The following is a 24593-nucleotide window of genomic DNA, read 5'->3' on the forward strand; positions in this document are numbered from 1 at the left end:
AAGGTTGATATGCCTGGGTATCTGCTCCATAAGCAGGGCCACTGAGGTCTGCCAAATCATGGATAAAAATCAAGCAAGTGACTGACACTATATGTGATAGAGAGGCTCTTCAGATGATCTAATTTTAAAGAGGAATTCAATGCCTTCATTCATAGAATCATAGTCAGCCTAAGGTCTGCCTTCTGGCCTCTTGGTAGGTGTACCAGCAAAATGGTGTGAGACATGGCCCCAAGCTCTCTTGCTGCCGATCCTGCCTACCAGTTCAACACTATTTCTTTAATATCATTAAATATGCTCTCAGTATGCACTAAGTTTACCTTATTGTTCCATAACATTTTAAAAATTGATTTATTTGAATCAGGATTCAAATAAAGTCCATGCATCGCATTTGATATTTCCTAAAATTCTTTTAATCTGTAAACTTTCTCTTCCCTCCATTTCTTTTTTAATGCATTTATTTGTTGAAGAAACTGGGTCTTGTGCCCCAGAGCATATCTTACACTCTGGGATTGGCCAATTGCATCCCTGTGGTGCTGTTTTTCATGTTCATCTGTCATATCTAGATACCTGATTGTATACAGGTTCAATTTTTTGGTAGAACATTCCATAAGTGATGCTGTGGGCTCATTGTTCTATCATATCAGAGGCATATGATGCTTGACACACTGTCTTTTCACTGTATTGTATTCTATCTTATTTTATTTTTAGGAATGTTTAGATTGACCAGAGGTTTCAGATCTTGTTAGTCTGGTCCATGCATCTTTCCCCAAATGGATTTAGCAACCCTAGATGACCACTGTCTAGAGCTATTATTTCATTAGGGCCTACAAAATATAGATACTCTAATTCAATCATTCCTTCTGTAATTACTAAGTAGAATTCTTCTGTAAAGAAGAATTTTTTTGTCAATTACTTGATTACACTGGAATATAGTTAATACAGGATAGGTAGGATAATTTCCCCCCTTTGTCAAATTTTGTTTATTTACTTATTTAAGATTTTATTGATTTATTTGACAGAGAGATCACGAGTGAGCAGAGAAGCAGGCAGAGAGAGAGGGAGAAGCAGGCTACCTGCTTAGCAGAGAGCCTGATGTGGGGCTTGATCTCAGGACCCTGAAATCATGACCTGAGCTGAAGGCAGAGGCTTTACCCACTGAGCCACCCAGACACCCTATCCCTTTGTCAAATTTTAGAATGAGAGGTTGGTGCCCTAACAAACCTTCAAATAGAACCAATGATATTAAAAAATATATCATTATGACCTCATAGATTTGTTTTTAGTTGGTGTGACATATATTGGATGTTTGTATTTTTTGTTTTGTTTTAATTTGAGTATAGTTGACACACAATGTTCTGTTAGTTTCAGTATATGAGACAAGAAATAACAAGTGTTGGGGAGGATTTGGAGATAAAGGGACCCTAGTACACTGTTGGTAGAGATGTAAATTGTTACAGCCACTGTGGAAAACAGTATGACCTCAGAGTTTTTTTTTTTTTTTTTTTTTAATGTAGTTGATGTGTTTTTATCTAATGGAATTGTACTTTTTGTTGCACAAAAATAGTTGATGTGTTTTTATCTAATGGAATTGTACTTTTTGTTGCACAAACTATCTCATCTTTGGCCAGTGGGAGTCCCTTTAACTTGGCTCCTATTTATTATCTCTTGACATGATCCTTGTGAATGTGGATAACTTCTTTGCTTTCTGGTATGGCAAGATGTTCTAGGCTTATATAAGTTCATTGCACCAGACCCAAAATCAGCCATCTCTCCAAGCATTTCAGGATTTTTCTGTGGAAATGGTATTTAGAAATCACAGTCTGGACACTAGGGGCACTCCTTGTCCCTGAGTTAGTTGCTTCTAGACTTTTCTATGAACAGAGTTAGGTAATAATTTTTTGAATTCTTTTTTTTTTTTTTAAAGATTTTATTTATTTATTTGACAGAGAGAGAGATCACAAGCAGGCAGAGAGAGAGGGGGAAGCAGGCTCGATCCCAGGACCCTGAGATCATGACCTGAGCCAAAGGCAGAGGTTTAGCCCACTGAGCCACCCAGGCACCCCAGGTAATAATTTTTTAAAAATAAATTATATCATGAGTATATTTTGACTTTTGATTCAAATGCAAGTCTACAAACATCACTGACCTGTGTTTTCTTTAACCATACATACTTCAGGATGTTATAAGATTCAGCTCAGGGAAAATTGAATTTATGATATTTAGTTTGAGTTTATGAGATAATATTTATGTGATTTTTCAGTCACTTTTGTATAGTGAAGCCATTGCTAGCCATCAATATATGAATTACTTCTATGGTTTCCAGAAGCAGAAACATGGATACTAGAGTAAAAACTAAGTGTGCAATGTGTGGAACAGGAAGCTGGTCTTTCAAGATTCTTTCAGTTATCAGACATGTTTAATTGTTAGCAGAGAATTCGGTTCTCATCAACACTTACTTAAAATGGAAGCTGTCAGGGAATATATTTGATAATGTACACATTATCTTCTGTATAGGCAAATTAAAAAGCAGCATACATTTAAAAATTTATAGTATAAGAAAATTAAAAAGCAGCCTACATTTAAAAATTTATAGTAATCATGCAAAATAGAACTTATCAAAATTCCTGTGTTTGTAGGGCACAGACTTAATAACAGAACTCCAAACAATAATTTTATATTTTTATAACCTTGCACAGTTTATGCATTCCAATTACTGATAATAAAAAATTTTGGTCCGAGAAAATATTAAATTATCTTTCCATTCTCATTACAAAAATTGATATTAGAAAGTGTTCTTATATAAAGAGATGATGAAAAAATTATAGCAGTACTATAAAGAAGGTAGATATTATAAAGGTATCTTAAGTAGCTAATTAATAAGGTTTTTCTTTTTTTTCAGATTCTGATAGTTGAGTAATTTATCAGCTATTTAAATTTTGTTTTTTGGTAATCTCTCTTCCTGATATAAACACTATACACTTCCATACTTGATTTTATATTTTTTAATTATATTATTATTTTTGTAAGTAAGCCCCTCAAGTTGTAGAGACCTTAGACTCCACAAAATCTGGAGCTGCAGGGTGCTGGTTATTCTCTTTCTTTATTTTTCTTCCTCTTAAATTTTTTTTAAAAAATTCAAGTATAATTAGCATATAGTGTTCTATCAGTTTTAAGTGTATAATATAACAACTCAACACTTTTGTATTACTCAGTGCTCATCATAAGAAGTGTGCTCTTAATCCCCTTCACCTAGTTCACCTACCCACCCCCCTCAGACAACCACTGCTTTGTTCTCTATATTGAAGTCTTTTTTTTGGTCTCTTTTTTGGTTGTTGTTTGTTTTGTTTCTTAAATTTTACCTGCCAGTGAAATCATATGATATTTGTCTTTCTCTATTTCACTTAATATTATACCCTCTGTTGGCGTTGCAAATGGCAAGAAGCAGCATTCTTTTAATGGCTGAGTAATATTCCACTCTGTGTGTGTGTGTGTGCGTGCATATGTATGTGTGTGTGTGTGTATATATATATACACACAACACCTCTTCTTTACCCTTTATGGATGGACACTTGGGTTGTTTCTGTATCTTGGGTATTATAAATACTGCTGCAGTAAACATGGGGGTGCATATATCTTTTTGAATTAGCATTTTGATCTTCACTGGGTTGTTCTTTATTTAACCTCTCCTAATTTTAGCACTTCTTTGTCTGGTCTGTGCTGTGGGGCCCATAGATTGCCTTAGCTGGGCTTAGGTGCTGTGCTTTTTGATGTCTACATGGGTTTAACCAGAGAGGTAGCAGCTAGAGTTGAAAGAGAAAGTAAGAAGTTGGGATATCTATTTCTTTCACATTTTTCTTGTCTCTCACCATTGTTGGAACAGTGAATGTGCTTCCCTAAAGGATTGGGACTACTTGGTGGAGGGCTTTTGCTCCATGGTTTCAGCTCTTTTGGGGCTGTGGTAACACCATTTTCTCCTTTTTTCCCTTCAGGTCTTCAGTGTGATGATTTTCTCCACTATGTTTCATCATCCTTGTTGATTTCCTTAATCCCGCTCAAGATTTTTAAAAAAAAATTTTTTAAAAAGACTTTATTTATTTATTTGAGAGAGAGAGAGTGAGAATAAGCAGGGGGAGGGGCAGTGGGAGAGGGAGAGACTCCCAAGAAGACCCCACGCCAGGCACAGAAACTGATCTGGGCCTGATCTTACAACCCTGAGATCATGACCCAGGCTGAAATCAAGTATTGGACGCCAACCACCAGAGCCACCTCGGTCCCCTTGTTCAAGATTTAAGTGATAGTTCTCTTGTTAAGTTCTTTCAGTTAAACTTTTATGAGTATGCCATTTGTTTTCTCTTGGTGCTGAGATGTTGAAGTTAAACCTGAGTCAGGGAGGCTGGGATGGGGAATTAGTCAAAACTTATTGGCTCCTTTTGATACACATGATACTTCAGCTTGCACTTCCCTTTTTGTCTGAAAGCTGTGCTGTATCTGGACCCTGCTTAGGGCATGGGACCCTTTACCAAGGCAGGGTTCTCCTGTGTTTAGGTGTTAGGTTTCACTGGGATACCACATAGCCACATTCTCTAAGGGCATGCCTTCTCCCTGGGGTGCCAACAGCCAGTAGCATATGAGTGTTTGATTCCCTAAGACATCTGTATTCTTCCCTCTCTCTAGTGTTTAAAATTATTCCCCTTCTTCTGCTTGCTGCTCACATGGGTAAATCCCTCTCTTCCTTCTTCCTCTAGTACTTTCAGTATAACATCTGCAGCCGGTTTAGGCATTTATTTTATATAAGGAGAGCATATTATTTCAAGTAACTTATGTTTTACATCTTACAAAAATCCCCAGGGTAAGATACCGAGGATCAGAATGAAATGAGTAAAAGAAAAAATATAAGGAGAATCGCACAAATTAAAGCTCTGTCATCATGCCCCAGACCACCCAGAATTGTTGCAGGGTGTTTACTAGTGTGGTACGGAATGCTTCCTGGAGCCTACTTGTGGCAGATCTTGGCTTGCTTACTTTCAGATTCATACTCTTTCTCTGCCCTGCTCTGTATGGCAGTAAACTAAGTTTCTCAGACCTCTAGTATCTCTGTAAGTTTGGCCAATGGGGTACACTAGTACAAAGGAGACAGAAAGAAGGGGGGAGGACTTCTCTCTTCTTTACTTGTGGTGGAATCTCTGGCAGCATCTCTGAGCCTCTTGTGTGGGTCCAGAATCTGCCAGAAAATGCCTGTCTTTGTGGCCCGATTGGAAAGTCCTACTATGGTTCCACCTTATACCCAATGACCTCAGCTTCTGGATTTGGGAACACAACATCCTTCCTGTGTTTCTCCAGCCCTAGGGCAGCAACATCTTCTTCCTGTTTCTAGTCTCTGCGATGTCTCATCAACTTTTGTTCGACTCCTTAGTTTCTTCATCACTGGCTTAATCAGTTCCTTACATTAAATCCTATCTGTTTGAAATACCTCAGGTGGTTTCTCTTTTCTGACTAAAATCCAAATGATATGTCGTGTCTCTGCCCAACAGGAGAATTTGTTTTTAACGAAAACTCTGGTTCTGTCAGAGATTGTTTGTATGTAAAAAAGAGGCATCTCATCAATCTGATTTAAGTAAAAAGAGATTTATTGCAAGTATTCACTGCTCATGAAATTCAAGATTTATTTCAAGTACACAGAAAATGAAATCTGTTCTACTCTCTACTCTGGGCAGGCTTAACCTCAGATGATAGTACAGATAAGTAGATCAAACTAATTCACAGTTGACTACTTTACTGCAATCTCAGCTCAATTTATACAAGGCTCCTGGAGAAAACCCTTCCTTTTCTTCGGTCCGTGGTTAGTTTCAAGCAGTGTTCTTGACAAGGAGTGAAACATGGTTATGTAACTGCATTATTTATCATCCACTTAGACTTCGACAGAGACTATGGGAGAAGTAACAGATCAATGGTACCCAGAAGACTCTCCATAATACAGGCTTATGTTAACTCTCAAATTTCAAATTACTTTGCTTGCTTACTTTTTTCCTATGTAATTAACTCCTCTCATACATCTTCTTGGGTTCTTTTTTATATTCTTCTTACTTTATTCTCATGTAATTTTTCTATAATATTATCATTAGTGTGGGAAAAGTTTCCTGTGTCCAGGACAAAAAAATGGGTTATGCACCCTCATGCATTTGGTCAAACTGTAGCTTTAATTGTGAGGTCTCATTTCAGTTCATGCAAATGTTCTCCAGTTCCTCTTTTATTAGTTTGACTATTTCCATAATGTTTGAAGGACTTGAAAATGTCCTCAACTTCACTGAAAATCTATATTTTATTTTAAATTGTATCTTTTTCCAATGAATTAGCTTCCTCTTCTGATCTATACTGTTGTCTCAAATTATGTTGTAGGAGGGATCAGAAACAGGTAGTTCTAGGGGACTGCAGCAGGAAGAGTCTGTGGTTTTCATTGCAGTTGTCCACCATTAATGTGTCTCTGCTCCCATCTTCCTCTAGTTCTGACTCTTAGTTTATAAAATCTGATAGAGAAGTAGTAGACAGCCTGGGACCAAAAGTATGAGAAAGGGGCTCTTTATTCATCACTCTGCTCTTGGCTTTTAATTTATACCTAGTTGGTAAGAGATTTGATCATCATCTTCATATTTTTCCTATTCCTTCCCTCCAAATCATGAGGACTGACTTTTTCTCTCTATACTTTAAGAAGCAAAAATAATGATTCCAACATCAGTCACTGCAATAAGGAAGGGAATCTAGAACTGATTGCCTCTGGGTGGGGGGGTGGGTGACTTGTATACTCCTTGAACAATAATGACCACAGTTTTTTTGGATCTGTTTTGAGGTTCCACAGAAAGATAAGGCTCTTAATCAAAATTACTACTACTAATTTACTTATTGGTCAGCCCATACATGCTAAATAATTGCACAATCATTAGTGACCAAGGTAAAGGCAAAGAGGTGTACCAATGGCTGAATCACAGGTAGCAGGAAAGGTCTAGAAAGAGCTGCAAGTTACTGAACTTTGACAGGGGTCACATGTGGACCAGTGACCTAGGCAGGAGTTATTACCAAAGAACAAGGATCTAGGGAAGGTAATCTTCATGACTGTAGCTTTCACTGAGGTGCTACCCTCTATGTCTTTAGGTGGAGAACTAGAGTCACTTTCCAGGTTAAGTAAGTCTACTGTATTATGGCACAATGGCCAGGTAGAACTGCCATATTTATAATGGTGAAGTCAAGCCTGTTTGTGTAGTAAACAGTTAAGCAGAATGGCCTTTGATGAGAGATTAAGCAGTATTTAGGGTGATATGTGTGTGTGCACAATGATGATATTCTAGAAAGTATTTGTAAGGGTAGGAAGAATAGAGAGCCTTCCTACCGCAAACTGTACAGGGTAAGACCCCTTCCTTTCCCACTACACCCATTTACTAAATGTAAATGTAGAATGTGGTGGAATTTGGTTGGAAGTCCAGTTATAGGTCAGTTTAGATGAGCTAGAGTAGAAATGGATTGTGAACCACATTCTACTTATGTGTAGAAATAAAGGGACAATTTCCACATAACAAGATACTCTACAGACAGCACTGCCAAGTATTTTGACTGCAAAACCTCTTTAAAAATCAGCTGATGCACAAACCCACCTCCTCATGAAAAGCCAACAATTAGAGCAATTTCAGACAGGACTCAACAATTCTCTTTACTGAGTAACCAGGAATTTAGTACACAATAAAATGGAATTTTAGAGCCTATGAAAATCTTCATGGAACATAAAGAAAAGAAGGGCCAAAGAATATGGAAGCAAAAACCTGAATTGTATCAGAGGTATTTTACTTATGGCACAACGAAATGTTTCCGCCAGCTTGTTATCAGACTGAAGTTAGACATTAGTATCAGATACCTGATGCATAATATTTATAGTTTGTGGTAGATCGTGATACATAATTTTACTATCTCCTTTAGTATTGTTTCCTATATGGGTTCAGACATTTGTGATTCATTAGTTTTACTGCCTTCATAAAATCCTGAGTTAAGAAAACCATCCAGTGTTGTTGAAGATAGAGATCGGTACCAGATGATCTTGGGAGACATCAGTGAAGAATCTGAGTGTCAACGTGTTAAGCCCTACAGAAAATGCTATAGTGTGGCTTATTTCAGACTGTGTATGTCACAAGTCATATATCAGAATCCAAGGAGAAACAAGTTTCACTTAGAACAAGTGGCTAGAAACAGCTGTAAGTTATAGGAGAAGGACCTGACATTGGATGCAGTTTAGGTTTAAAGATGACTGTGCATAGAATTATTTATGCATAGTGCCTTAAAGAACCCAGCTCAATCACTTTGTGATTCTATGACCTTAGACTGGGCATTTAGCCTTTTGGGTCCTCAATTTCCTTGTTTGTAAATGGGAGCTATAATAACTCTTTATGAGTGGTTGTCAGGATTTGATGAGATAGTACATGAAAAACAGTTGGAAAGAGCATTCGATAAATATTAGCTAATAAGATTAACTTTCCATGTTGCTAATAAATAATTATATCGATAATTAATTTCACCAAAAGAAAGGTTGGTATGAAGTTAAAGCTCATGGATATAAATTTGGAAGCATGGCTTCTAGTCATTGCTCTGACAATTGTGCCTCATATAGAATTTTAGAGCTGGAATGTGGAAGTGATTTTGAGATGATCTTATTGAATTTCCTCAATTTATGTGAAGAAATCAATGCCAGGGTATTCTTGCTCAAGGCCACACAGCAAGATGGTAGCAGCATGGGCTCCATTCTACTGCCCCTCCTAAATGAACTTTACCCTTAGTTTCTTCATGTGGAAATCAAGGTATTGAACTCTGTTAATTTCACCCCCAATTCAAGTAAAATACAGGTTCTTTTAAAGTTCATATTACTAATGGTTTAAAATATTAATGTGTAAATCTGGAAACATGCATCCTCTATAACACAGCCATTTCTCTCCAATGCGTATATCCAACAGAAATGTATATGCTAAAAGATATGCACTGGGACATCCGTAAGAGCACCATTTGTATTAGCCCCAAACTGGAAATTAGTTAAATGGCCATCGGTAGTCGAATGGGTAAGTAAACTGGCCCATTCACATAACGAGGAATGAGTGACCTACAGTAACCAACGGCACTGATGAATCTCACCAGTGTAGAGCTGAATGGAAGTCACACATGCAAGAGTTCACATTATGTGATTCTGTTTATAGAGTCTAAAAATAAGCAAAACAAATGATACTTTTAGCCTTGGGGATGGTGGTTATTCTTGTGGGGATAGTAACTGGGAAAAGGTCCACAAGGGTTTCCGAGGTGCTGGTAATGCTTTGTCGATTGCTCTGGGTTCTGGCTGCATGTGTGCAGGTTGTGACAATCAGTGAGTTTTACACCCACGATATGTGTTCTTCTCTGTGGTATGTTATACTTCAATAAAATAAAATGAACACAGTAAGACACACACAAAAATTTGTGCATCACCTGTTGTCAGCCTCTAATTCAAGTGCTGGGGAGAATATACTGAGCAAAGGTGACAATATTTCTGCCCTCATGGAGGTTACTCTTAGTGGGGAGTAGAGGAGTCCACGGCATGCAGTGAGGGAAAGTTACTGTCATTGCAAAAGTGGAGTTGGCCAGGAGTTACTGCATTTATTTGGTAGTGACTGTATATTTGCCATAGATGTCTTTCAATTTAGAGTTAAAGATTTGATAGGGTATGATCTTTCATTCTGTCTCTGAGACTTTCTTTTAAATATTATTTTTTTAAATATGTAATACTTTTTTTTTTTACTTGTCTGATGATTTCCAAGTGGTTTTAGACTCATTTTTCATCAGTCAGTCAATGGGCATGTGCCCATTAAAGTGTTCACTTCTGCTGAAGGAATAGAAACACAGCAAGCTGCTACGGCACTGTATGGGACTTATTAGAGCCATTTAAGTAAGCTCAGCAATGATCTGTTTACAAAGGAAAAATCATTTGCCTCCTAAGATCTATTGCCCATTTAGTGACCTCACTGACAAATGTAGCATTATTCAATATTATTGTCGCATGTTTCCAAAGTTGTACTTTAATTGCCTTTCAGACAAAAAGGATGCTTTAATTATTATGCCTAATTGCGCAGAGAGAACAATTGCAAAAACAGGGATCTTCATTGATGTTCCAGTGTGCTTTTATGGAGTAAATGAAGTCCAGGAATCAAAAGAAAAATGCTGAGAAACAGATGAAGAACTCTTTGGGAATGCACAGACTTTTTTATTGAGACCACATATAAGCGTCCTGAGAGAAGCAAAGAAAGATGCTAATTAGAGGGGGAAATACAGTGTGTTTTGCTTGATCACTTCTGGTCGTGTCAAAATGTCCCTGCGGACTGAAGGGGTGCATAAAGCCTCTAGCTTGGGTTTTTAATGAGGTTTATGCATTACTTAAGTTTTATGAGTACTGTATTACTTAATAGTGGTTCCTTTTATGGGACGTATGGTGGACATCTTTTCAGTGGTTATCTTAGTCCCTTGTTTTCCAGTAATACTCACTTCCTTTCACGTAAGGCAGTAGTGGGTGTGTGGTCCCCCCACTGGCTATTTCACACGGTGTGGCTTTTGACTACAGGTTACAGTTGATTAGAGGAGAGAAGAACACACATTTCAATCAGAGCACCTTTCCCGGACTGTGGCTAGAGTTGATTGATCAAGAGGTGGGCATTTGACCCAAGCTTGACCTGTTCCTTCCCAAGGAATTTTAGGTTGGGTCTTGGGGACGTTTGTCCCCCTTTAGATGGTATAGGTGTGTGGTTGCTCTTTGTAGGCGCCTCCTTCTGTCGTATACCACACTCTGTAATAGAAGTGAACAATGCAGGTGCACAGTAGGGAACAGAATTGGGAGGTCATTACAGTCCCTGGTTCCCATTCATTCACAGGGCCAAGGAGGTATTCCTGTTCTGGGATTCCATGAGAACATTAGTTACCCTTAAATGGCAGAGTGGTTTCTGTATTTGCTCTCGACAACCTTATCTACTACAATCCCCTTACTCTGCACTGACACTTCAGCAGACGATACCATATGGGTTTTTACCACGACATAATCCAATAAGCCAGCCATACTCCCCTTTGGAATAAAGTAACTTTTAAATGAATGTAATTAATAAAGGAATAAATAAATATTTTAGAGTTCCTAAAACAGGTTTGTATTTCATTTTACACTTGGAATTGTGTTTCACTGAATGATGAAGATTAATTACAGAAATCATTCCATTTTAAGAGTGGAAGGGATCGCCATTCTGGATTTCTTTGTGGCTGAAGAAACTGGGGCCTAAAAACAAACCTAGCCAGACTTTTTGGCTCATGGGTCCTAGTAGGACTTTCCCATTTGGGATAGTAGATTGTACATAGACCACTACAGTTTCTGAGCCTAAAAGCAGAGGGCTAAATTCCTGAGAGAATGGAACCTGGGGGTGATGGTGCACTGGGGGGCATTTCTCTGGAAAGCAAGGAGAATGGAGTAATGCATTCATGTCCGGCCCCCCAAACACCAGACTCTATTGCACACTGTCTTGCAGCTGTGTTTTAACAAAGATTTCAGAAATCCGCATTTTGCATTGGCCACCTCCTCCTCCTGTCTTTTAAACTCAGAACACTTTCTTCTCCCCATCATTCTTTACTTCTCAACTTCCTTGGAGGAACCCATAGCTTAGGACAGGGTGAACAAGCTCCTTGGGAACGTATCTTTGTTATCAGCCATCAGAGAAAGGCGTGGTTCCGTGACGCTGCCCACAGGATGTGCACCAGGATGCATTTTGGGAGAATATATTCTCAAAAAGGAAGTAACTCAAGAAATTCTTCATAATGATCTCATCTAGTCAGAAGTGATGGAGAACTAACCAGAAACTTACATATTTTTTGGGTGGTGGAGGGCACTTCTCTGAATTTCTATTTCATTTCTTATGTTGGGCAGGTTACTTGACTTCCCTATACCTCGCTCAGCTCATCTTTTTAAAAGGGAAATGGGCTTACATATATGGTGGTTTGGCTTAAATAAGAAACTGCCCATGCAGAATTTAGCACCATAAGCATTTCACTATATGTTAGTTATTAAACCTGGGAAAGCATAATTTTTGAGAAAAGATTTCATTTAACTCATTATTAAAGGAGTACAACTGGTTCGAAGGGGTGATCCAAAGAACAGAGTCATTCACAGATCAGGAATATTGAAATTAACTGCTCTAAGCAGTGCCTAGTTTTCCACTGGAGGCATCCAGTAATCTTTTTGGCTTGTTCCAAATTTCCTGACGTTGCTGTAATTATTATAATGCATCCTTACTGAATTTCCCCATTCATGCCCACTTATCAGGAAAGACTCTACTTTTGCATAAATCTCATGTGCCCCAAACCCGCATTTATAACATAAACATTCCTGCCGATTTCAGGTAGATTTTGCAATAGAGTTCCACTATTACAACTCCTTGTTATCAAACCTTCAATTCTTGGCCATAATTTACCAGCTTGGATTAAAGTCAAAGGATAAAAAATATGTTGGGGCTTACACAAGAAAGAAAAACGGAAGTGGTCATGCTGGCAATTTACCCATTTAGAAAATGTCTGGAGCTATGAAAACCAAAGCCACTGTTGGCAGTGCACACCGAAGCAAGAAAGTCTATTTGGTGTGGGAAGTAGTACTCAACATTTCATTTTCAGCAATTTAATCAAATCTCTCCTGCTCTCTCAAATATTTATTTAGTCTCCTGTAATTTATGGTAACCATGGCACTTAGTATTACCCAGGTGTTAAATCTAATACAAAAAAAGGTAAAAAGAATAGCAAAGAAGTATCAAGTGATGCCCAAGGGAACTTATTAAGTGTATTTCATTGAAATAATCCAATTCACTGAATTGAGGCAGAACTCTTTAAAAAAAAAGTACAACTTGAAAGGACTTGGCTCAAATTGGAGCAGGCACCTCACCTGCAAGCTGCCCCGATCATTAATTTGAATAATTTCTATTGCACACTTCTGGGGTAGACCACTTTATAGTCATTGGCCTGGTTGTTCCTTACTCTATTGCTGTTAAATAACTGGATTGACATTAGGATTTCTGTTTGAAAGATGCACGAAGTGGCTGGGGACTTACACAAGGGCATAGACAAGACCACAGACATACTGTTCTATTTCAAAGCCTTTTTATCCTTTTCTATGAAACCTGAGATTTTTCCTGCCTTTCAGTAGGTTGGCCCAGTCACCTTGAAGTACCACCCCTCTCCTACAATCTCTTACCCTCAGAAACAGCTGTATTTTGTTCCTTATTCCCCACCAGTCAGCACCAAGTCTGTGCACCTTCCTAGCTGCATGGTATTCAGCTTGTGAATTTATTTAGTGGATGCTGCTTCATGACGTCTAAGAATCGTTTGAGAAACCCACAGAGGCTGGTGGGCCACCTGATGAGCTCTGGGCTCATGCTAAAGGCTGACGAAAGAAGTGGGCAACACACTCATGAGGTCAGGAGACTGGGTTCTAGGTCTGACTTCGCCACTATCACATGGCACAACCTTGACCTAGTAATTGAAAATTTCTGTTCTGAGCACTTTTACCACTATATGCACTGATTTAGGCAGTTAAAAATGATTACAGTGAGCTCTCTGATACTAATATACTAACATCACAGTGTAGAGAGAGCATGGGCTTTGCAGGTTCAAATCTTGGCTCTGTTCTTAAGTTGTTGCTGTTTAGTTAATTAAAAAAATTACTTACTGTCTCTGAGTCTCCATTTTCACACTTGTAAAATAATAACACAAATATAGCATGAGGTTGCTGTGAAGATGATCTGTAATATGTTTAAATAACTGGGACAAAATACACATACTCTGAATGATAGCTATTATTTTTATGTATTACTTGAGGCCAACTACCTTGCAATTTATGTATTCTTATTTTTCTAATTTAGTATTCATATATTAGGGAAAGGACAATATGAAAGCAGAAATATGGCAAGCTGGGTTATTTATTCTGTTTTATTTATTTATTTATTTATTTATTTTTTTTTAAAGATTTTTTTTTTTATTTATTTATTTGACAGACAGAGATCACAAGTAGGCAGAGAGGCAGGCAGAGAGAGAGAGGGAAGCAGGCTCCCTGCTGAGCAGAGAGCCCGATGTGGGACTCGATCCCAGGACCCTGAGATCATGACCTGAGCCGAAGGCAGCGGCTTAACCCACTGAGCCACCCAGGCGCCCTGGGTTATTTATTCATTTGGGCGATGTTTATCTGTATACTGGGTACATCTAATTTCTGTCTCAGGGCAAGGTATTATTATTTTTATTATTTTTTTCTATAATGTGTAAGCAAGCTAGGTGAAGTCTTCTCTATGGTGGTAATTGTTTAGAGACTGCATCATCATTTTGCTGACATCTTCAGCCAAATCTGGACCATTCATTCAAATCCAATAGTGCAGGAGATATTGTAAAGATAAATAAGAAGCAGCAGTGTGGATTGGAAGAAAGACTAGAAGGAAAGTAAGAAGCCACAGTCTCCAGTTCACGTTCAACGTTAATTTAATTTAATTTAGTTTTTAAAAAGACTTTATTTATTTATTTGACAGAGAGAGAGAGAGAGGGAGAGATCACAAGCAGGCAGAGAGGCAGGCAGAGAGAGAAGGAAGCAGGTCCCCGCTGAGCAGAGAGCCCGATGCGGGGCTTGATCCCAGGACTCTGAAATCATGATGAGAGCCGAAGGCAGAGGCTTAACCCACTGAGCCACCCAGGTGCCCCATCAATGCTAATTTTAAATGTGGCCCAGAGTCCTTACTGAACTTCTCTGGGGCTCTGTTTCACTCGTACTGCAACTTGTTGAACCAAGTATAATTCTGATGATAGTTGCCTCGAGGCCTTGGCAAGTCTATGCTAATTAGAAATCAGTTACTAAAACAGGAGAAATAATTTCAGATTGTGTTTTGGGTACTACTGTTTCCTTTAATTCACATGGAAAGCAAGGATGTTGACCATTATGGCTAAGAGTGACAGCACCAGCATAGTGCTAGTGTACTAGCATTAGTATGCTACAAAGAAGCACTTTTCAAATACCCTGTGACATTTTGAGATACATATAGGGGCACTTGAGATAGGTGTTACTATTTTCTCCCCTTGAGGGGTCAGGGCTGTGTGTGTGAGACAGACAGAGAGCATGAGCCCACAAGCACAGCCACGGTCCGGGTCTTGTTCAAGTGTGTTCCAAACTCTTGGAGTCCTGCTGCTCCAGTCATCTTCCCCTGCTCCCATGTACTTGAAGCCTGTCTTACAGCAATAACATTAGAAACTCTGCACGGATAAAGCCTATGAGTAAGCCTTGAGATAACTCAAATAACTTATAATTAATTAATAATCAAAAGAATTACTGACTTTCGACAAATAGAAATGCACCTATACCCTCGCAAAAGTTTCCATTGATCCCAAAGATAACTTTTTCTGATTGGGGTGCAGAGATGACAATTTGAGTACTTTTCCCTACATGTTGGGACAACTTAAGAAAAAAAAAAAAAGATCCATTTTTCTTTCAGTTTTAAAAGAAGTGTTAAAAATAGTTTTAATCTTATTACAAAAACAGCATATATTTTATTGTAGGAGATTAGAAAACAAGTCCAATTGCACCAACCTCAGAGAACCTTCGTTGTTATTCAGCACATACCAGGGATGAAAGTTGGGTTTGGCCACCAGGAGTCATGGCACAGTATTTGACTTTAATGGCTTTTTTCCCCCCTTCTTAATGTGAATTTGGCCTCCAAAGCTTTCTCAACACAGTGCCTGTAGGGTCCATAATACTTGGCCAGAATTGGCAAATGGGTTGATAACTGTTCTCCATCTCTTGTGCCTTTCCAAAGCCTTTATTCTAGACCTGCCTATTCATTTATACACAAGTATATACATATATTTTAATGAAGTTTACTGATTTGATTGGTTTCAAAACATTCACCTGCTTTATTAATGTGATACCATCTATCTTGATTTACATAAAAGGTGCAAATTCTTGCACATGAGTTGGAGAATTTTCTCTGTAGCTTCAGAGAATGGTAGCATAAGGGTATAAAATTAAAAAGAACACATACAGACAATCATAGAAATCAATTCCGAAAACAAGCTTTAATTTGAACAGTTTAAGAGCTAAACTTTCAAAAAAAGACTTTTGTGGTAAAAATACTTAATTTAACCCAACATTTCGTGTTAAGCCTGCATGCTTTCCAAGTAAGGTGTCCCTCGTCCTACTAAATTACTGAGTATAAAAGCCGTAATGTTATATGTTCCCAAGGGGCAGAGAGTAATTCAGACATGAAGTAATTTTAATAGAAATCATTCCTCTTTTCTTGGCAAGAGAAGAATTTCAGTAGGAATTTTTCAAAATTACAAAATATCCTTCCCTGGGGTATTCATGCCGCCACTTAGCAGATTTCTCATTTCATTTAACACAAATATTTTGATCCTCAAGGGGAAATCTGCTCAGTTACAGTTTCTGCATTACTGTCTCCCAAAGATAAACGAGGTGCTTTTCTCCAAAATGGACACAGGAGAGGTAAGGTGGGAGGAAAATGATTTAAATCCCAGGAAGAAATTTCTAAAAAACAAGTCATTTACCAAAATCCTTAAAAATGGAAACAACCTCCAATTCTTATTTCATTTTCTTTGCAGAATTTTTTTTTTTTCAAAGATGAAAGATACTATATTTTTCCCAAGAAAGCCAGCCTGAAGTTCTGTCAGGAGGAAAAAGAGAAGATGATCTTGGAAGGCACTGGCGTTCTCTCTTCCTAGTTCAGGTGGACAGTAGTGGCCTCCTGGGTGGGTGGGTGGGTGGGTGGGAAGAGACTGAGGCTGCATCTTTCCAGTTAGTTGGCAAGGGCTGTCTGATTGAGTGGCCATGATTACTGGAGGGCTGTGGATGGGGATGTTCTCTCTTTGCTGACCTTGGATGAGTGATGTCTCTAGCAAGGCCAGCACGCCCTTGAGGAAGATATACAACTTGTCATCAGCGCCTGTTCCCACGTGTCTTCTGCCCTCAAGATCTTCTGAGTACTTAAATTTGCCCTTCCCAACCAGCATTAAAAATTCAAACTTGTCCCATTAATAATTCCACTGAGGTTCCACTCTTTGCCAAGTAATAGGCAAACTAATGTCCCATGTTGGATAATGAGTGTAAATGGGTTGTATTGTGTCTGTCAGTGGTCCTGAAGAAAATGCTAGGCTTGAAGGAAATAACTTGCTGGTGATAATGTGAGGCACCATGAGTGACTAAGGAAAATGAAGTACGCCGTTATTTCAGTCTTCATCAAAGTGGGCATTCTGTTTCTCTGAAAGACTGCCAGTGCTCTTAAGGTCAACTTTAGCACCATGTTTTTGTGATTAAACATTCCTTTCTTAGAAGGTAAATGGTTGTAAGGCTTTGGGCAAAGAAACACTAGATGGGTTTTCAAATAAACCTTGATGTCTTCAAATAAATTCAGGCTTAAAACCCCTTGCATGGTGTCTCAAGATTCCAACCTTAAATGTTAGGTCTCAGGAAGTTTATTTAGCTGTATTTGAATTAAAAACTTAGACCTTAAAAACCTGAAGATATGATCCTTATATACGTTTTCATCATTTTCCCCCAGGGTGGCTGGGTACGTAGTGATCAATACACGTTTCCCCCCGCCAGTCTGGAAAGGTTAGCGACACCAAGGGAATTGCTTCAATGACTCATCAGAGCTCTTCTTCAGTCATGCAACCTGTCTATTATGTATTCATGATTGTTATAAAAATTCAGGGTCAGGAACAATCCTAATATACAAGTAAGTGGTCAGATGTCACAGTGATCTTCATGTCCTAATGGAATATTAGAAGTTTCATTGCCTGCAGGATTGACATCAGTGTCCAAGGTAATTGCCAGATGTTTTGACATTAGGCTGTAAGCTCTTTTGGAGGAAAGGATAAGCAGCTCTCTAAAACCACAAGCAGCTGTTAAAAAATACAATTATTTTTTGAAATGGAGTTTTTATGACCACTTAAGCTCTAAGAATTGTTTAAAGTGATATAAAAAGCCCCATAATATCACTATTTTAAATTAGTCTTCAAGTGTCCCTCTTTGTAAGGAAACAGACTTTATTAGGCCAATAACCTCTTTTCTCTTCTTTATCTTTTGTTTGGACTATTTTAGGCCTAGAGGAAGTCACTCTTAAGTCAAGTATATCATTTAATCTCTATACTAATGAGGCCAGGATGGGTGTTAAATTTCCTGTGGCCAATTTCAGAGTGACCAAGAGCTCACTTAACTCTGATAACTTTTTGCAGATATGTGCCATGCGACACGTGTTTCACTGAGATGAGGGACAAGAGAATATAACTAGATGAGTGTAAACCCATCTCTACTACTGAAGAACTAATATTAGCAACATTAGTTACTAATCTTTATAATAGAAATTAATATATTTTGAGTCCTCCCATGGAGCAACCTCTGTGATAAGCATTTCACATGTAATCCTTATAACAATCTTATAATACAAGCATCTCATTTTATAGAAGAGAAAAGTAAGGTTCATAGAGGTTAAGTGACTTCCCCAAAACACATTGCTTTTAAATGATAGACATCAGGTTTGAAATCAGGTTTGCCCAAATCCAAGCCCAACGTCCTTCCTCCATGCAAGGCTGCCTCCAGTAATACCATTTGTGTGGTAATTTATAATGACAGAAAACTTTAATTTTTTTTTTTTCAGTCTCTTTGAGTGCTGAGAATTACTCAATGGGGATATGGTTTTTGTCATTAACTGGCTTGGAAATGAAGGTGAAAACAGTTACAAAGCTCATTATGGAATGAGCTTCCCCCAGCAAAGACTGAGCTGGACTGGAACCCTTCCTAACTCTTCACCCTGAGTTATTTCCATTATATGAAAGACACTGAAAGTTTCAGGGCCAGTGGGAATGAGTGTCCATCGTTGGCCACCACTGTCTTTTTCCTTGGAGGTGCCACATTCACTGAGAATCAGAAGAGGTATCCAAGCTTAGTAAGATTTCATCAGCTACAACACATGAGGCATTTCCTCTACAATCTCTGCCTTCTAGGAGTTTGCATAAATGTAATGCCTAAACATACTTACAAAGCAAACTCTTGGAAGTTAGTAAGCAGTCCATATATGTTACCAATAAATGAATAAGTAGATGATGCATAATTACAAAGGATTATTTCAGGCACAAAAAGGACTCAAACTATAATTTGTGCCCCGTGCCTTGGGTGAAAACTCATATCCCATTTAAACTACAGTCAGTTCTAAGATAGGTTCATAGTTGTCTGTATTTATATAAGAGAAGGACCTGGAAGACTGTAGTATAGTTAGAAGAAAGCTGAAAGTATTGGGTGGGCCAGAGTATTGGTTGATTTATCTATGACCTCTTGCTCAAATGATTTGTTCTGGGTCAGGGGCCATGTTTCACTTATAATGTCTTCTTCCTACCCCCCCACCCCCCCCACCCCCTTCATTGCTTAACAGTGTCTAGAAACGTGTTCTTAACCAACCATTCATAGATAAGCTAAAGGACACCTGTGTACTGTTTGATAATGAAAATGGAATAAAGGTACTTATACATCTTTCTGGAGAGACACTCCATAGATTTCGTTGGGTCTTTGGAATGCATGACTGCAAAACCACTAGTCTAAGGGGACTCTTCATCCTGGCTACCTGTTAAAATCATTTGTGAAAGCTCTTGAAAATTATGGTTGGCACCTTACTGGGACTATTATATCAGAATATTCTGGGAAGGGGGGAGGGGAGACAAGGGTCAATAAAATACTCTTAATTTATTATAGAGCACTAACAGTGTTGAACAATACTGACCTAGAGTATGGTATTGTCATGTTATTTGAATGGAAAGAAAAGGAGGGAGATCATGTATATATTTCTTGGGGGTGGCATACCTGGAGATGGAGGGAACAAACCGAAGTTATTAGCTTATTCTCAAATTTATTGGGTTCTGTTGTTTGCTTTCTGTTAATAGCTTTGGTCTCATTATGCTAATGCTTTTTTATAAGCTGCATCAAATATTTTCTAAAAGTAGGTATCAATATGGTATTGAATTTTGTATTATTTACTATCATTTTGGTGGCAGGCATGAGGCGTAGATTTTGATTGCTTAAGCCAAAGTGGGGGGATTGGAGTGATTAGGAATGATTTAGAGAAAGCTAAAGATCTAGGCTTCTGGGAAGACCAGTACATGGATGGTTCCTGGAGCCTCTCAGCTCAGTTCCCAAGACCTCCAGTCCCTGTGTTTCTCTCTCCCTCTTTTTAAGATTTTATTTGAGAGAGAGAAAGAGTGCAGAAGAGTAGGAAAGGAAGAAAAGGTTCGCAGGGAGCCTGGTGTGGGGATCGATTCGAGAGCCCCAGGATCATGACCTGGGCCGAAGACAGAGGCTTAACTGCTGACCCAGAATGTTGCTTCACCAGAGCCAGAGGAAGAGGAAGGAGCTGAGCGACCCAGGAACACCTCTCCCCAACCCCCTCCCCCAACCCCCGTGTTTCTCTAGTCAAGTTCCAAATGCCAGGAAAAGCTCAGATTGACTCCGTTTGGCTCAGGTGTCTCCTAGTGATGGCCAAGAGGTGAGTGCAGCTCCTGGTAGCCCACCTCTGGGACTGGTAGTGATTCCAAAAAAGGGAGGATTTTCAGAAGCTTAGCAGTCACGTCAATTGATATCTACTCTATCCATCAATAAACTATGGTTTAGCTTAATCCCAGGCCAAGTTTCAAGAAAGTGCAGAAGAAGTAGGAAAGTCACAACTCAGATGAGGAGGTCCACGAGAAGATTATATTTAGGGGTTGGGTGAGTTGTGGCTCAAATGGGAATGTAATTTTAAGGGACTGTGGTTTTATGGTATTTGCCCTCACATAACTGGTAAAGGATCCATTGTAAGAACTACATAAAGTAGCTGAAGCAAGGCTTAGTGGGTGGCTGGCCCATTGTAGACCTAGAGCAGGGTTTCTCAATTTTAGCACTATTAATATCTGGGTTTGGATAGTTCTTTGCCGTGTGTGTGAGGGTGTGTATGTTGAGGGTCCCCTGTGCATTTGAGGATGTTTAATTGCATTTCTGGCTTCTTCCCAATAGATGCTCGCCATGACAAATGTCACCAGACATTGCCAGATGAACCCCGCAGAGCAAAACTGCCCCTGGTTGAGAATCACTACCTAGAGGATGATTGATGGGTGACTGGTTCAGCTTTCAAGTGATTACTGAGCTCTTCCTATATGCATCGTGATAGTCACTGGGGTTACAGAGATGATTGAGACAACCCCCGCTCCCTTCCAACAGTTCATACCTTAATGGGGAAAACCAGGCACAAACAGTACAGTTGTTTCTCTGTGGTATTGTCAACACCCAAGATATGTCCTAAACATATTAGCCTGCTTAGGTACATATTGAAATAATAAATGGAAATATATCCTTTATTACCAGCTTGAGGTAGGACAAATTCTGTAATCTCAAAGAATGTCAGTGTCTTCATTTATAAAAGAAGAATTAATAGAATAATACATGCTTGGAAAATGATACACACTCAAAAAAGAATTATTATAAAATGAAAATGTAGAAGTTAATTGAGATCTTTTCCTTTTCCCCCTGGAGTTTCTGATGATTGACCACACAGTGCCATACATTCTGAATTCAGGGAGGGCCTCACAACCATCTCCCCACCCCACAAAGACAGCTCTTACCCAGGGAGGCTATCCCTGTAGCCCCTCACCACTTGATTATGTCAAGAAAGCTGGAGATGTGGAGAGAAGATTGTTGTTTGGAGAAAGCTGAATTTTTTCCTCGTTTGGGTATAATTCACCAGGTGCTAACCCCTCTGTAGTCAGGAGTACAAAGAAATTCATCCCATTGAGTAAGGGATGGGAGATGCTAGCTTAGGGGAAGGCTGCTCTGTGTGATGTCGCAGGGATGTGGAGAAACGTGTTGAAGAAGGAGAGTGGGCCTGGCAGATGGGGAGCCCGGGGTAGGGGTGGGGTGTCTGTAATATTCAGCACAGCAAGAAGATCTGGTTGCTGGGAAGAGTAGTTTGCTGGGGACCCTTAACGACTTTATGGAGGAGTAGGTGGCTGAGAAGCAGACTTGCACAGGGGCTGAGGGTTAAACCATATTTAGGAGCCGTGGGGTAGAGGAGAGGGCCAGGTGGTGCTAACATGTTCCACGGGGAAGGGACTTCAGGGGGTTCCAGAAGGAACAGCATATGTACCCATAAGAAAGAACCAGCATTTGGAAACTGGGTTCCCCCAAACACCTACATGCTGCTCAGTAGAACAGCAGAAAAGCAGACAGAAGGAAAGAGAACATTCATGAGCACAGACACATCAATGGACCAGTTACATGAACAAAGGTTTCCAGCAACAACAGAACTAAATAAAGACAGACCCGATGCAAAGTAGCCAAATTTCTGGTCTAGGTTCCTCCGATTCTCTCTAACTACGATAGGATTAGTCTCCAAGCCCAGGGCAAGGCTAGGCCTCAGTTGGGTGGGGACTGGAGGACTTCCAGGCAGAGTGGGGGACAGGCCATTCCCCTCAATCCAGTTGCACAGATGTTTTATGCCTGTGTTGCCTGCTTGCTGGTCTCGTACAGAAACCCCGGACTTCTGTAAGAAAAAGGGTCTCACCTTGCATTCTATCAATAGCACCAGAGGGAGTCTTCATTTCCAAAGGTAATTGCTGCAAACATGTTACACAATATCATTCATTACTTGCTCGGATTGAGTGTTGAAAGTACATTTCACAAGATAATGAAGTTGTTTCCCAGGACTAAAATAACTGGTTATCTGACTCTTAGGTTCATCCCACATTAGATGTATTACACACACAACTGTCAAAATAAATAACTTACTTGGGATGTGTCAGAGCTCACAACAAGCTGATGAGAAATGTGTAGGGTTGTAGAAAGCAAATCAGAGAGGCAGTGTGAGTCAGGGGAAAATAATGGTCCGTGTCAGCAAAGGGACAGCCCAGCACGAGAGATGAAAGCCCAGTGAGATTCTAAAGTGCCCACATTCCCATTCCCGCAGGTTTCAGTGAACAAATAGGGCCACATGTGGTCACACCAAAAATATCAGTTTGAAATGAATTCCCAGCTGCAGTGGTGTCTCATGAAGCTGGATCTGTAATTTACAAAGGTGACAGCCAAAGCCATAAAACTAAAATGTGGGTTTTCAATCAGGTAGCACAAGACAAGTGGGGGGAATCATACACTAGCTGGGAAAATACATTTTTATCAGGCAACAGGTGTCATTAAAAAATATATATATATATTGCAACCAGAAAAGAGTTGCCAGCATAGACTTCGAACCTTACTTGTTGAATGGAAAATTATTTTTAAGGAGGATCCCAAGAATATTCAGAGTGGCTTCCAAGTGGAAATCATGAGCTTAGGGAGGCATGGGAAAACGAAATGATGATGATGGTGATGATGGTATGAATAATAATATAATGAAGAGGAAGAGGAAGGAGGAGGAGGTGGAAGCGGAGGATGAATAGAGAGAGGAGGAGGGGAAATAAAAGTTTCCCAGGGCAGCTAAATAAAGCAAAAACAAAACATGACATACACAAAGTGTGTACAAATGAGGAAACTCAAGTTAGGGGAGAGGATGAGGATGGGAACATGAGCACGAGTGAGCATTCTAGCATTGGCAGTGTTCTTTTGGTGGGGGCAGTCACCTGTTGCACGTGACTTCTTTGTTGGCTAATGCTCTATAACTTTGGTGGTGCTAGCAGTTTGCAGGTATCACTGGTGCGTGCTTAAGAGCTCCCGTCTGATGGAGCGTCATTCAAGCCAGTGGCCACATGGAGTTGCCAAAGTCCTCTCTGTCTTTGGGCTGACAAGATCAAAGAGACTTTGTCAAAAAAAAAAAAAAAAAAAAAAAAAAAAAAAAAAAGAGAATGTGTCAAGCATCGGGAAGTTGGTGTAGGCCCTGGAGGCCTTGGGTCCCCCTCCTGAGCCCTGCATCTTTTCTGCCTCTCAACAAGACCAACCCCAGTTCAGGCCACTCTGTGGTTCCGCCATCAGAATGTGGCTTCACCAGAGACAGAGGAAGAGGAAGAGACGTCCTGGAAGAGGAAGCTGTAGTGAGAGTTAATGAGCCTGTTGGTTTGTTCACTGCCAATAATACAGATTTCACGAGCATCGCTATTGCAATAAAATGAATAAATAGAAACATGGCGGCGAGGAAGGAGTCATGGACTTTGGGAGCAGATCATGGTGGATTGAAACCCTATTTACGGCAAACTGGTGCATCTGTCTAGGCCGGTGTCCTGTCAAGACACTATATATTAGAAAAGTTACAAAGATTAAATTAATGAGACTCTCACCTTTATGGAGTACTTTCTACATGTTAGAGCTCATTTGGAGGGATCTACAGGATCTCAGCTAAGCCTCACCATAGTGGAAATTAAAATTCTCCCCATTTTAGAAAGGGGGAGGCTAAGAGAGGGCAATGCCCAATGGGAGATCACAGAGCTAAGTTAGTGGTGGACCTGGGTTTTGAACTAGGTCTGCTTGGCTCCGGGGTCTCTGCTTTTAACCTCCCGCAGAAAAATGCCCAGCTCGGTCCCTG

General features: G+C 39.5%; 1 long non-coding RNA gene across 1 annotated transcript; it reads left to right on the forward strand.

Moving 5' to 3' along the window:
• The first annotated feature begins 1964 nt into the window (after positions 1-1964).
• LOC309860111 lies at positions 1965-21482 on the forward strand. The gene is made up of 2 exons (XR_014309160.1): positions 1965-2065; positions 21104-21482. It is a non-coding gene; the product is annotated as an uncharacterized lncRNA (long non-coding RNA).
• Positions 21483-24593: the final 3111 nt, after the last annotated feature.

Source organism: Mustela nivalis, assembly GCF_964662115.1.
Source record: "Mustela nivalis genome assembly, chromosome: 2".
In the NCBI taxonomy this organism is placed as follows: domain Eukaryota; kingdom Metazoa; phylum Chordata; class Mammalia; order Carnivora; family Mustelidae; genus Mustela; species Mustela nivalis.